Below are 14,232 nucleotides of genomic sequence, written 5' to 3'. Positions count from 1 at the left end.
AGAAGGCGGTTCTATTCTGAAGTCCAACTTCAGACTGTGGGTAATGATGTCCCTGACCCAGGCATCCTGGCAAGACTTGATCAACACTCCCTTGAAGTGTAGAAGATGAGCTCCCACCCTGTGATCCCCCAAATGAGAAGGGAGAGAGTCATACGGAGGGTTTTGCTGTTGCCTTGTCCTGCTGGGACCCAGATGCAGAGGATGTCGCAGCTCTACCATAGCCTCTAGAACCACGGGAGAAGGTCGGAGCTCCCTCTGGAGCGTCCTCTAAACCTACCGGGGGCACGAAAGGACCAAAAGGAGGGTCCTGCTGTAGGTCATCTAGGGGGAGGAACCGCAGATGGTAGGTAAGTGGATTTCCCACATGTAGCCTGTGAGATCCACTTATCTAACTCCGTCCTGAAAAGAACATCCCCGGTAAAGGGAAGAGCTTCCACTGCTCTCTTAGACTCTGCATCTGCGTGCCATTGATGCAGCCTAAGGGCTCTTCTGGCTGAAAGACCACATATGTCCTTAGAAGCTTCCCCAAGGAAAGCGGCTGATTCTGCAATCTGTTCGGCCAACTGAATGAGATCTTCAGTCTGCATTCCGGTCTTGAGACCTTCTGCAAGCTGTGTAGCCCAGGCTTCTACAGCCTTATTTACCCAACAGCTAACCAGTGCTTGATGCAGTGATACTCCTGCCACTGTATATATGATTTTAGCGTATTTTCCAGCTTTCTGTCAGAGGACTCCTTTAAGGAAACAGCCCCAGGCACAGGGAGCACTGTCTTTTTAGAAAGACGGGACACTGAGGGGTCTACTGCTGGGGGAGTTTCGCATAATTTCCTACTATGTGGTGGAAATGGAAAATAAGACAAAAGTTTCCTTGAAATTTGAAACTTCTTATCGGGCTGTTTCCACGCTGAGGTTAGGATATCATCCAACTCCTCTGATGCTGGAAAAGTGACAGCCTGTCTAAGGACCTCATTCAGGGTCGGTCGTAAGTGGCCGCTCGGTCGTACGCCTAACGATCGAGAATCAGAAAAAAAAACAATCGCACGGCTGGGCGATCGCAACCAAAGTGATGCCCATACATGAACAAAGCACCTCCTCTATCTAACGAGTGATAGCAGCTAGCGATCGAGTCGATCATTGTCAGTCGTTGTCTGTCGCTGTATGTTAATTTTATTCTGATGGTTGCGGCCACTTGTGTTGTGTGCAAATTACATCAAAAATTAACAAAAAAAACGCATATAATAAGCAAACCCCATGAAATATATTTATTCTTATTATTCTCTAATGCAAATGCAACTGAGTCAATTACAAGCCAATTAGCAGAGTTATTAGCAACAACAAACGATTATTAGCTGCTTGCATTGTGTGGCACAAAATAGAAAAATCAAACATAACATCAGTCACATTCGATAGTATCGATTGTACTCTGGTGCTTGAGAGAACACATACCCAACCTCAAGCTGTACGATCAGCCAGGCCTCTAACCTGCTTGCAGAGTGACGTTTTACTACTTCCGGCCTTCTATGTCGGTCGTAGCAGGAAATTTATGTACGCCTCTAAAACGCCCTGAAAACGGTGAGGAACGCCTGCCTTTTTAGACCACCACCCCCGTCAACACCCACAAACGGCCTTTCATGTCAATCAACTCTCGGAAGCCACTTCCTGCTCGTAAGCCGTACGATCGACAGCAGTTTGGATCACAAGGTCTCGTACGAACATGCGCACAACTAACCGTACGCATGTGTGGTTTGAAAACACCAGATGCGTACGACCGAGCAGCCGCTTACGACCGACTCTGAATGAGGTCCTAAATCTCTTACCAAAAATAGACGGTTTAGAAGTCACCTCTGAGTCTTCTATATGTATGTATTGCAATCATTCTGTTTCATTAATGCTTTTTATTATTATGTGTACTTATGTCTTAGTCCTTTTGTATTTTCTTCTATATGTAAGGCCTAGCGTACTGCAGTGATTAATGCATCTACACCCTGAGATATAGGTTCAGACTCATCAGGAAACTGAACCTCTTCTTGAACCTCGCCCTCTTCTGGCTCCTGCGCCTCTTCGTCATCCGAATTATCCCTATGTAAGGGATTCTGAATAAGTCTCTTATTAGGGACATTATATGACGAGGCTGCAGGAGGGTCCTGGGACATAACTTTAGTAAGTCCCTCCACAGATCTGGCTAAAGAACGTGCCCAATCTGGTTCAGGTGATCTCTGTCTGATCACCTCCCTGTCTCTGCAAGCTGCTTTAAACTCTTCAGACAGTTTTGACATAACAGATTTTATTTGATCAGACCATAATGGTTGGGATGGTGTGTCAGCAGCATGAGGCTGAGACACACACTTTTCACACAGCAGAGAAGAGTTAGACTGTTCTTGTGTGAACTTCTCTGCACATTTTTTGCAGGAGAAGGATTTTTGTGCAGCTTTTGATCCCTTGGAAGCCATGCTGCAGCACTCTGTCATACACACACACACATTAGGTGAGCAGTACAGATACAGAGACTATACCATATAAGAGGGGGCAGTGAGGGAGATAAGCTGTGCACCCTATGCAGCTCTAATTAATAGAGCTATAAATAGCAGTAAAACTCAGTTACAAGCCTTATATGCAGCCGCTAGATGCAGCCTCCAAGAGCAGCCCTTGCTTCCAAAATGGCCCCCCAGTGTCCTTGTAGAAGTGCTGGGATTGCTGGGAGGCAGCAGAAGCTCATCTTAGGCTCCGCCCCCTCTGCTATGGCAACTTTACATCGCTAGTGTATGCTGCTTCCTTGTGTACCCGCCTGAAGTTCTGTCTCTCCCGTTTGTCAGGGGAGCCAGGACGCACTAACCTTACAGCTACCAATGCTGCCGGTGGTAGGGTTTGTGCTGGGGGAAGCCCACGACGTGCGCCGCATGCAGCGCGTCTCTGTAGCAGAAGACCTCAGCGCAGACCGCAGGCAGTAGCGGTGAGGTCTCCCCGGCAGCTCCAGCGGTGCAGACAGGCAGGGGCAATGGGCTGCCTGTCTGTATCCTCATATGATTTTGCTTGTAGATATAGAAGAGTGTGCCTTAAAGAGCATAGGTCCATCTCCCGCGGCACAATTTTTAGACTGACCTGGGGCGGGTATAGAGGGGGAGGAGCTAGCCACCATTCAGTTTTTTTATTAAAGGTGCCAGCTCCCAGTTAACTCACTTCTATACCCCTTTGTACTGAGGCTCCAGTGTCTCCTAGTGGATGAAGGAGAAATAAAGATATTCTTCCTTCTATTGTTTGTGCTGATTGCATATATAAGCCCTGTGACTCCACGCAGTTTGAACCGAGCTGCAGGTTTGTTTTTTTTACATATTGTATATAGATCTAATGTTTGTACTGTTTGGTGTGCTTTACCCTAGTGCGCTTTGTTCACTTGCATATATATAAGCCCTGTGACTCCTTGCAGTTATCTGCGAATTGAAAAATGGATAACGATCAGTTTAGTAAAGAGCAACCAAATAATGTCGCTGCAGCTGCCGACTTCAGTCATGATGACAATGTTTGTCCTTCAACGTCATCTACTAAAGCCAATGCTCAAGGACATAGAGGGTATAAGTCAGGGCAAAATACAGTGCTAAAGAAAAAAACACATCTAATAAATGTAATGTGGTGCAGAAAAAAATATATGATTACTAACATGCCATTCATCAAATGCAGTGGCAAGGAAAAACAGAGGGCTTGGCCTTTATTTATGAGTGGTGGTTCTGCAAGTGTCAACGAGGCATCTTCCTCTGTCTCTCATGACGATGCAAGACCTTTTCACTCAGAGTCAAGAAGAGGTGTAAAAAAAATGATAACCACGAAAGCAGTAGAACAAACTGTGAGTTTAGAAACATAAATGTCATAAATCCCTGAAAAGGATCTAAGTGCGTCCACGATAGTGTTAATTTTGACAAGTATTTTAATTTAGTTTTAGTCTTAGTCACTTATTTATAATTGAATTGGTTTGAATTCACATTTTAGTCTTTTTTTTGCTTTGTTTTAGTCAAGATTTAGTCAGTTATTTTTTGAGTGTTTATGCCAAACTGTCTGAGAAAGTCGCTGATAGTTTGTGGAGGCGAGGAAACGTGTATTACCACTTTTATTACTTGCCAGATACCAGCTAGATTTGTGCCCAGATTTACTACAGGATAAAAGGATGGTAAAAATATCTCCAAATATGGCTGCCTGAGATAAATTCACAAAAACTGGAAGGATACATCCATAAACCTAGTAACGGCTGAGGTGTGCCCAGTATGTGTGATCATTATACCATAACAATATAAACATTTCAAACTTATCTACGAATAAACACACGGAGACAGTAATGGATTTTAAAACAGGTCAGCTATTTATTTAAGAAATTAATTGAATTATTTAAAATATATTAACTATGTATGGTGGCTGGAAGGATGGCACTTACACAGAGCAGCCCAACAATGCAAACTCAACAACAAAACACAGCATTGGAGGAGGAGCCTGCCCTGTGGATGTCAAACCCTGCACTTGGGTATCAAGCATAGACCTTCTCCCAAACACAATACCATCCTTAGATGGCTGTACTGCCCCCGTAGAGGTGGTACAGAATTTCTCCTCACATTAATAGAAGGTGAGCACACCCAATGCACACACACTACACCCGGGCTGATGATAAGCTGTACTTCCCGCCAATGCTAGATTCTACCTCAGAGAATCGCAGCCCGCCACCATACACACTAAACCACCTGACCTATGCTTGCGAACAAACTTCCAACAAACAAGACCAAACCAGCCTCCGTCAAATGCACCCCATCAGGCCTATAGAGATGCTTATCACGGTACCGTATTAACGGATGTGTAATAACAAAACCTCTATGAGACAGCATAAATTTCACCACAGCAGCATTGATCTTTTTACGAGCCTCGTCCAAAGCCTTAGGAGAATGAGCACCACGCCACTGTTGCCTAGGGGTAATGCAGGACTACATAACCGTACAGAAAGGTCAAGCACCCATAATGAGGAGGAGGTCTGACACAATGTTAAGCCATAAATCAAGGGCAATCCTGGAACCAATATCGTTCCCACCTAGATGTACCACCAGCACTTTGGGTACACCCAATAGCCTTACTGCGGCTACAAGAAAAATTAGTAATTTAAGATAAATTGAATAACAGAAAAGCAACATACAGGAGCGTAACACAATTTTTTTTTATTATAACGTAATAAACTAAGCAGTAATTAATGTTTAATTTGAATGACAAACTTTAAAGTATAAAATTAAAGTTAATTAAGATATATTGTATATCCAGTTTAAATTTAGCTGCCTAATGAAAAATTTAACAAATGCATTTTAATTTTAAGTTTTCAATCTAGATTAGCCTGGACAACAGTAGAGAACGATAAGGAATAACCACAGAGGGTAATGGGAGGGGGGGGGGGTGGTTGGGGGTTTGGATGGAGAGAGAAAAAACAAAAAACAACTCGGCGAGAGGTTAACCAAAAACCTTCTGAGGAACTATATGTTTGGCCAAATTAGTCCATCTAGTCAGGTAAAATAAAATCCCTCAAGACCCCCACTTGTTACAAGCTACAAGTGGCAAGTACAAACTACACACAGATAGAACAAGAAGAACAATGACAAACACATGACAAATAGGCAAACATACATTAAGAAATACGCAACAGTAGTTTCCGCCAGTTGCCACCGGCCTAACATAACGCTTATAACAAGCAGATTTGAAACGCCCCAAGGCCATGATCTGTGGAACCGACAATCCAGCCGTGGCAGCAGAAGTAGCTGCGCCAATTCTAAAAGAATGGGTACCGAAAACCCCAGGGGAGAGGCCAATGTGAAGCAAACAGGGTCTAAAAATGAATTGGAACTGATATTTGGTAAGAGGCGAACCGTCAGCATGAAGCAACCATGCGCCGCCAACTACAGGCCGCAACACCATGTAAAGTTTGCCAGATGTACTGGGCAAACACAGTCATCTTTGCAAACCGCTAGGGAGACCCAACGGCCGTGACCCATTGATCAGTATTTAGAACGCTATTTGCACAACACAGCCCCCTCCCCGATACTGACTTCTGAATGGGACATGGGCGAAACCGCTAATTTAGAAGGGGCAACTAATTCCGAAACTCGGAAGGCGTCATGAAACACCATCAAAAAATGCTAAACAGAAAATATTAGCCTCAAAATCAAAACCCACAACATCCAGAACCGCAGCTAGAAGCTTAAGCAATAGGGGAATAACGATCGGCTTTCTCTTATCAACTGGCCGAGTAGAGCACGAGCCCAACCCTTAAGGGCCTTAATAACAGCAAAGCTCTTGGTAAGGTCTGGACGCCCCTTCAGTCACGAAAGAACGAAATGCCTGCCAGCATGCACGCAGCTACTGCACGGGACCGATTGGAGACATAAAGACTCCAAACAAAAGAAAATATTGAGCAATGCATGCTCTCGCCTCAGCGTCCACGGTGATGGAGGTAGCTTTCCCATTCGGACCAAGCCTTCTGATAGGCCCGCAACACAGCCGGAGCACAGGATTGCTCAGCTAGGCCCTCCATGCAGGCTCGATGACCTGCCAAATATGGGGGGGGAGGGGACAAGGCTCACCAGCTAAACAAACCTCAGGAGCAAGCGACCTAAACCTGTCCCACTGAAAACGGGAGAGCGCGTCAGCAATGTTATTGTCCGAGCCCGAAATGGGAAACGCCTTGAACAAGATGTTAAATTGTAAGCAACGCAAGCAAGCATAAAGCTGGCAATGAAGAGCTGCTCTGTCCATTACAGCGTGCACTACGCCCAGGTTGTCGCATCTAAAATCAATACTCCTATCACGCAACTCAGGGGCCCACAGTTCCAGCGCCACCATAATAAGAAACGATTCCAGGAGTAGCAGATCTTTAGTTAAACCCCTGGAAAGCCACTCCGGTGGCCAAGGGGCAGCGCCCCATGACCCTTGGAGGTAATACCCAAAGCCCAACGAGCCGGCCGCATCAGTGAACAACTGTAACCGATAGCTGGGGACCGGAGGGGGCAGCCACAAGGGAAAAGGATTAAAGTAGGCTAGAAAAGAGAGCCAAATAGATAGATCCCCTTTTATTTCAGCAGATAACCAAATAAAATGGAGTGCCCTGCAAACACCCGCGATGGCTCTCAGGAGCTTCCTTGAAAATACCCTACCCATGGGGATCACCCGGCATGAGAAATTGAGCATTCCCAGGATAGATTGCCCTTGCCGCAGTGTCAGCTTACCCGTGGCCAGGCAATCCTGAATGGCATGTTTTAATTTGAGAATATTCTCAGCCGGCAGTCTGCAACAGCCATCTGAGGTATCGATTTCGATACCCGGATAGGATAGCCGGGAGACGGGGCCCAAGGTTTTTTTGACGGTAATCGGAACCCCAAAAAAGGAAAAAAGGGGCCTGAATGTACTCTAGCAAAGCCCCACAACTGGGGGAATCAGTAGGGCCGACGCACAGAAAGTCATCCAGGTAATGGGCTATGCCAAGCCCCCCAGTACCAGCCTCGACGCACCAATGCAGAAAGGTGCTGAACATTACGAAATAAGCACAGTACACAGAACACCCCATAGCCAAACACTTGTTTATGTAGTATCTGTCGTCCAAGCGAAAACCCATGCCCCCGAACGTATCTGGGTGCAGGGGAAACAAACGAAAAGCTGATTCAACATCTACCATACCCATCAATGCGCCGGGTCCGTGAACGCTGAAAAGCTCCAGCGCTTCATCAAAAGACTGATAAGACATCAAGCAAAGCTCCTGCGGGATGGCATCATTAACTGATCGGCCGGATGGGCAAGACAGATGCTGAATGAGCCTAAAAGAACCTAGCATCTTCTTAGGGACCACGCCGACGGGGGACAATACCAAGTCCGCTATTGGTTGCTCATGAGGGATGCTGGCGACGAGGCGACTTCTGGTGCTGGTCGATCCGGTAGCCACGCTGATCCCCCGGCTGATGCGGTTGGTGAGTGTTCATCCAGTTCTTATTCTACATTTAACATCTACATTGGAACCTGCAAAAGATGGAGCAAGGCCCTCCGGAGCCAGGGCAAGTTGCGGAACGCCAATAGGAAGAGGCATGCCAGCCGGACCCTCTTCTGAGACCCTGTCAGTCGCGCTGACAGCCTCAGTGTCAATTGACTGCTTCAGCGCAGCCTGTGGCGAGGAGCTAGCAGCCAGGGGAGCCACCGTGTTAAATAGTGCTGCTTGCCCATTAGGAGGAAGGAGGGCAGCCAATATGGGAGCTAAGGTAGTGGCCATGTTGGCAAAAAGTCCCATGATAGCAGCTGGGTAAAAGGCTGGGGACACAGCTTGGCCATTTACAGGCATGTTTGAGGAAGCTGCCATACCAGCCACAGGGGCTATGGACCCAGGGACATTAGCAGTCGAAGGGGGCATGCACGAGGAGATGTAGCCCCCGGCAGCACTGCAGGGATTACAACAGTAGGATCGCTAGGCCCCGCCTAGCACCAACATGGCGGCCGCTAACACCACCATCATAGCTGGGCTCCCTAAAATGGTGGCCGCTAACGCCGCTATTAGAGCCAGTTGAGCCCTCAATTACACGCTGGTTGGTGTGTGCAATTGGGGCGCGGCACTGGGAGTCGCGTGATGCGCGACCTCCGGCGGGAGCAGCTGCATGGGTCAGCACTGTTGACATGCCCTGAGGCATTGCATTGGGGTCCGCAGCGGAAGCTGCCAGAGCAGGCAAGAAACGGGCGAGGGGAGGCGCAGAGCGTCGCGGGCATTCCATCGTAAAAACAGGGAAGCTCCCTGGAATCAGGCCGGCCAAGTGACACAGGAAAGGCACTGGGAAAGAATGGGAGACAAAAGGAAGGTAGATAGGTAGATAAGGAAGAGAAAAGGGGATTAAAGGGTATATAAAGAGCAAAGAATGAAGGAGATAAGACAAGTAAGAGAATGTGTATGTTTCACTGTGGAAACAGTACCTGACCAAATGATTCCCAGGAAAGAGGCCTCAGGCTTGTAAGCCTGGCCTTAAATAAGCTCTATCCTTACTCCTCCAATTAAAGATTTAATAGGTTGGTACCTCCACAATGATCACCACCCCAGGCCAAAGCCCAGCCTCCTGGTTTAAGTCACTCCTGGCTCATTCGAGCTCTCCGTTATTCTTTCAAATACTTAATACTCTGACACCAAGGATGTGGTAAAAGCTGATTTTAAAATTACATTTGTATTAATATCATGGCCATGATGGACTGTTAACCTATAAAAGCTAACATTGGGAACATAAGCTAACTTTTAACATCAATGTGACTGCTACACATATTCAGGGGTGAATTGGGATGGAAAACCAGCCCGGGAAATTTATGGAAGCAGCCCAAATGGGGCGGGGTCTGTGGAGGGGGTGGAGTCTGTTGAGGGGGCAGGATCCCTCCTCACTGGGCCTGATTCTGAGTTGGACGCAAAAAATGACACTTTCACTTTGCTTTTTACATAGAACCCATTGTGAATCTCACGTGTGTGTAAAAATTTAGTGTGGATATGGCTAATATACTCTTCCCAAAATACACATTAAAGCAAAAAAACATCCACACAAAAATTAACATTTAAAAACATATTCATTCATATATACAGTACATACACACACAATCTAAATGTAATGGCCAGCGTTGCCTAGCTTTCTTTTTATTTGTTTTAACTATTTCTTTCCCCAGTGCTGCCTGAATTTATATTTCTCCTACTCTCTCTCTCTATCCTGCCCCATATTTCCTCACCTATTCCCCTTCTTATTTCATTTCTCACTTTCCGCTCTGTCTTTTCCCCATATCGCTTTTCTCCCGCCACAATTTCTCTTTTTGCTCTAATATTCTCCCTCATCCCATTACTTTGTCTCTCTCTTCCCTCCCATCTTCCACTTTCCGCCTCTCGCTCTCTTCCCCTCTGTCTGTGTCTGTTTCCGTTCTATCCTGCAAATTTTTTGTGATGTAGAACATTGATGGTGATTGTGTGTTACGTAGCGTGAGTGCTAAGCTGCATATCCACTTGCCGATATAGATGGACGATTGAACGATAACGACTTTGTTATCGTCCAGTTGTTCATTAATCATGCAGTGGATATGCTGGAAATGACCAGCTATGCGCACTCCCGCTGGTAGTTGTCGGCATCATTCATTGCCCGAACATGACGGTCAAACTGACGATATCGTCAGGTTGAGCATGTTTGCGGATGAGGGAGGGTGGCTGCCCTGAATGACATATCGTTTAGTGTAGGCACAATATCCACTGCACAGTATAATGAATGACTGAACGATAACCTTATCGTTCAGTCCTTCATCGTCGGCAAGTGGATACCCGCCTTTAGGGTGAGTGTGTGACGGTAACATTGTGGGTGTTTGTGTGGTACTTAGCTTGAGTGATAGTGTGACTGGCAGAACTGTTTTTGATGAGTGTAGGGACATTGCGGGTCAGTGTGAGTGATACATAGGTGAATGTGACTGAGCGACAGGACAATGACGGTCAGAGAAAGTGACAGTAAGTATGAGTGTCAGGAATATTGAGAGTAAGGTGACGAGCAGGGTAAGGACGCACAGTGTGAGTTACGGGAGGGTGAGGGCAGGAACAGAGGGTAGTTACAGGGAGGGTGAGGGCAGGGACACAGAGAGGAAGTTACAGGGAGGGTGAGGGCAGGGACAGAGGGTGAGTTACAGGGAGGATGAAGGCAAGGACAGTGGAGGGGAGAATTACAGGGAGGGTGAAGGCAGGGACACAGAGGGGGAGTTATGAAGCATGGCGAGTGCAGCGAGCTTGTGAGGGGACAACCTTCTTCTCTGCCGTGCTCTACCGTGAGGGCAGGGACACAGAGGGGGAGTTACAGGGAGGGTGAGGGCAGGGACACAGAGGGGGGTTACAAGGAGGGTGAGGGCAGGGACACTGAGGGGGCGTATGTATGTATAGAGAAAAGAGAGAGCATCTCAGAGGAAGGTATGTGGACAGGTACAATTATTGTGTAGGGGAGTACTGGCATGATAGATGTATGTATGTATGTATGCGTGTGTGTGTTTTATATATATATATATATATATATATATATATACACACACACACACACAGTATACAACATAACTAAAGCAGACTAAAAGCAAGGTGTACAAATGCATAGTAAGAGGAAATTCATTAAACTTTATATATATATATATATATATATATATATATATATAAAAATAAAATCACTTGTCTTTTCAGGGTCTGTCTAGCTGAGATAGCACTACAAGTCCCAGCACATCCAGTTGACAAACTGTGCTGGGGCTTGTAGTCTCCTCACAGCTGAACAGGCAGTCAGTGATCTATTTGCAATCTAAGACACCTGGGCTTCTTACCTGGAGCACCGCGTCATGCTGTGACAGTAGTGCGGGCGGCTGCAGGGTCCAGGGTCACAGGATGATGACAGACCGTGGTGGAGTACCGCTGGGAATGGAAGCTGAGGAGGATGAGGAACCGCCCCGCCCCCGACAATCCCGCTCCTGGGTCCGAACTGGCGCCCCGCTGCCCGCACTTCTGATGGGTGGTGTTGTCCATAAATGGACCACCCCTTCTAACACAGCCACACTCTGCCTGTTCCCCGGCTGGAGCAACAACTCCATTCACTCTGCTGCACTGCCGCGTCGCTGCAGCGCTGCTCCTGGCTAACGGCACTATGAAGTGCTTGCTAGCCGGAGCAGGTGACAGCTTCCTGTTTGCTTTCCCTAGGAACGCAAATCTAGGAAGCACGGCAGCCGGCCCGGCACTTAGAAATTGGCCTGGCCCGGCAGCCGATGTCAGAGGGCTCTGCAGGCAGTGTCAGCCGGCCCGGCAGAGGGGTGTATGGGACCGGCCCAGCGGGAACTATCAAGCTGTCCCGGTGGTCCAATCCGCCCCTGCACATATTCAAAAGTTGCTGAGTGCTTATCTCTAAGAAGACCTGATTTGCAGCTAATAGCATATGCCTGCCAATTGCTGCACTTTTCATATCATTGTGTTTGCCATACATGTTGCTGCTTGCTTGTCTTAAAGGAGATCTTAATTGCTGCCAATTATATATATATATATATATATATATATATCTATATAGATATATATATATATATATATACACACTGCACCTTTAATACCATTGAGTGGGATGCACAAGCTGACTTGAACTGCTGCTTACATTATAGATATATGCTGCATTTATAAAAGCACTGTGTCTGCTGCACATACTGCTGAGCACTTTTTCTAAAGAAGATCTAAACTGCTGCTAGCACTATATATTATTCTACACTTTTGATATCATTGTGTCTGCTGTACATGCTACTGAGTACCTGTCTCAAAGGGGACTTGAACTGCTGCTAATACTATGTATATATACTGCACCTTATATCAATTTATCTGTTGCATATGCCTTAAAGAGGACTTGAACTGCTGCTAATATTTTACGTTTACCAGCCGCTGCACTTTTTAACACCATTATTATTGAGTGTTTATGCCAAAGGAGTTCTGAATTGCAGCAAAATATTAAAATTTTTGTTATTTATTTATATATTTTTTCTTTAGCAGAACAACAATAGGAGAATAAGTGTGTATATATACTTTGTTTATATCTTAAAAGCTATAAATGGTACAAAAACATTGTGTAGAATAAATAAGGGCGTGTCCAGTAAGTTTACATATAGAGAATTTAACATACGGTTCTATTTGAACACCAAAATGGCCTAATTTAAATTTATTTTTACTGTCATAATTTATTGCATTTTTTGTATTAATGATTTGTGTAGGTTGCCAACTGATGACTTGGGAGTGATTTATTAAGTGATATTTTAAAGGAAATAAATACATATATTTTACTGTTTGCCAGTGCTTCCTTATTTCTTTTTTGGTTAGCATGAGAGATGGTTGGATTCCTACTATGCAGTATATGAAGAAGTAATTTGGAGAAAGATTTACGCCACTGACATTCTACTTTACGTGAGAGTTTTTGTTGGTGTTTTGTTACTGTGGAAAGCCACGGTTGTCATTTCAGTTTACATGAAGTTTGATGGGTAGCTGGAGCCACTTCATCAAGGGCTATTTAAAGAGTTTGGTTAAGGTGTGAAACAGCAGTCTCAGGAGAAGTGAATGTAGAAATTGGTGACAGTAGTTGTTGTGGAGAGGTGGTCAGTTGTTGAAAATAATAAGTTGTGATAGAGTGTGGATTCCATAAGGCACATTTAGTGATTTGAAGGGTGATGTATATGAGGTCTTTGATGTGTGTGAGGTCTTTGCAAGATTTTTATTCCATAGTAAATCAGCTGTATGTGTGTGGGGCCTGGATTTGGTGATATGTCACCAGCTAAAAACAGAAGGAGAGAGAAGTAAATATTAGAGATGTGCGCCGACCCCCTTGTTTTGGTTTTGGATCTGGATCTCCCCTGGTTTTGGATCTGGATTGGTTTTGCCAAAACCTCACCCCCGTGTTTTGTTTTCTTGCTTTGGTTTTAGATCTGGATTTTTCTTAAAAAATAAAAAAAACAGCTAAAATCACATAAAATGGGCCTTTTTTTGTTCCTATAGTATTACTAACCTCAGTAACATTTATTTTCACTCGTTTCCAGTCAATTTTGACCACCTCACAGCTCACAATATTGATTTGTTCATCTTGTTTAGGCCCAAAATCTGCACCAAGATAGCTGTCTAACTAAGCTAAGCTGCAGCAGTAGGTGGCACAAACACATGGCGGTTCAACTTCAAACATGGCACATCAGGAAACCGTTTTATTATTCAAGAGAGGCCTGAGGGAGTTGGAGTTTGTATGTAGTTGAAGGTAGGGCAGGGACAGGAAGGGTTGATTGGTAGTAAATTTAATTTTGTTTTTTGATTCAAAAGAAAATTAATGTGGGAGAAGTGGAAGGGAGGAGGCATTTACAAAAAAAAGTGATACAGTACATTTACATCAGTCCTTGCCACAGAAGAATCCTTGAGCATGGCTGCTGCTGCTGGGAGTTGATTTTCTCATCCCAGAAGGGTACCAGGAAGAGTGCTTTCCAAAAAAATAAACAATTGACTTAAATAATGCTTTTCAAATCTTCTATAAAGGCATTTCCCAACCTATACAGGGACATGAAAAAAACATAGTTAGTTATTGGACTTCGAACTGCCATTGTTCCCACTGTCCAATTAATCATAGGAAATATGTGAACAAGTGGAACAGAGCAGCAAATGCAACATTTCAGATTTAAGGTTTAAGTCTTATGTTGTGTCTTTCTT

General features: G+C 45.2%; 1 pseudogene; it reads right to left on the bottom strand.

Annotated features, from left to right (window-relative positions):
- Positions 1–1,951: 1,951 nt before the first annotated feature.
- Positions 1,952–14,232, bottom strand: part of LOC148524213 (uncharacterized) — a 33,685-nt pseudogene continuing 21,404 nt past the window's right edge.

This window comes from Taudactylus pleione, unplaced genomic scaffold, assembly GCF_031769625.1.
Source record: "Taudactylus pleione unplaced genomic scaffold, aTauple2 ptg000120l, whole genome shotgun sequence".
Taxonomy (NCBI): Eukaryota; Metazoa; Chordata; class Amphibia; order Anura; family Myobatrachidae; genus Taudactylus; species Taudactylus pleione.
Note: the sequence above shows the minus strand (reverse complement) of the source record. Positions and strands in the feature narration are given on the sequence as shown.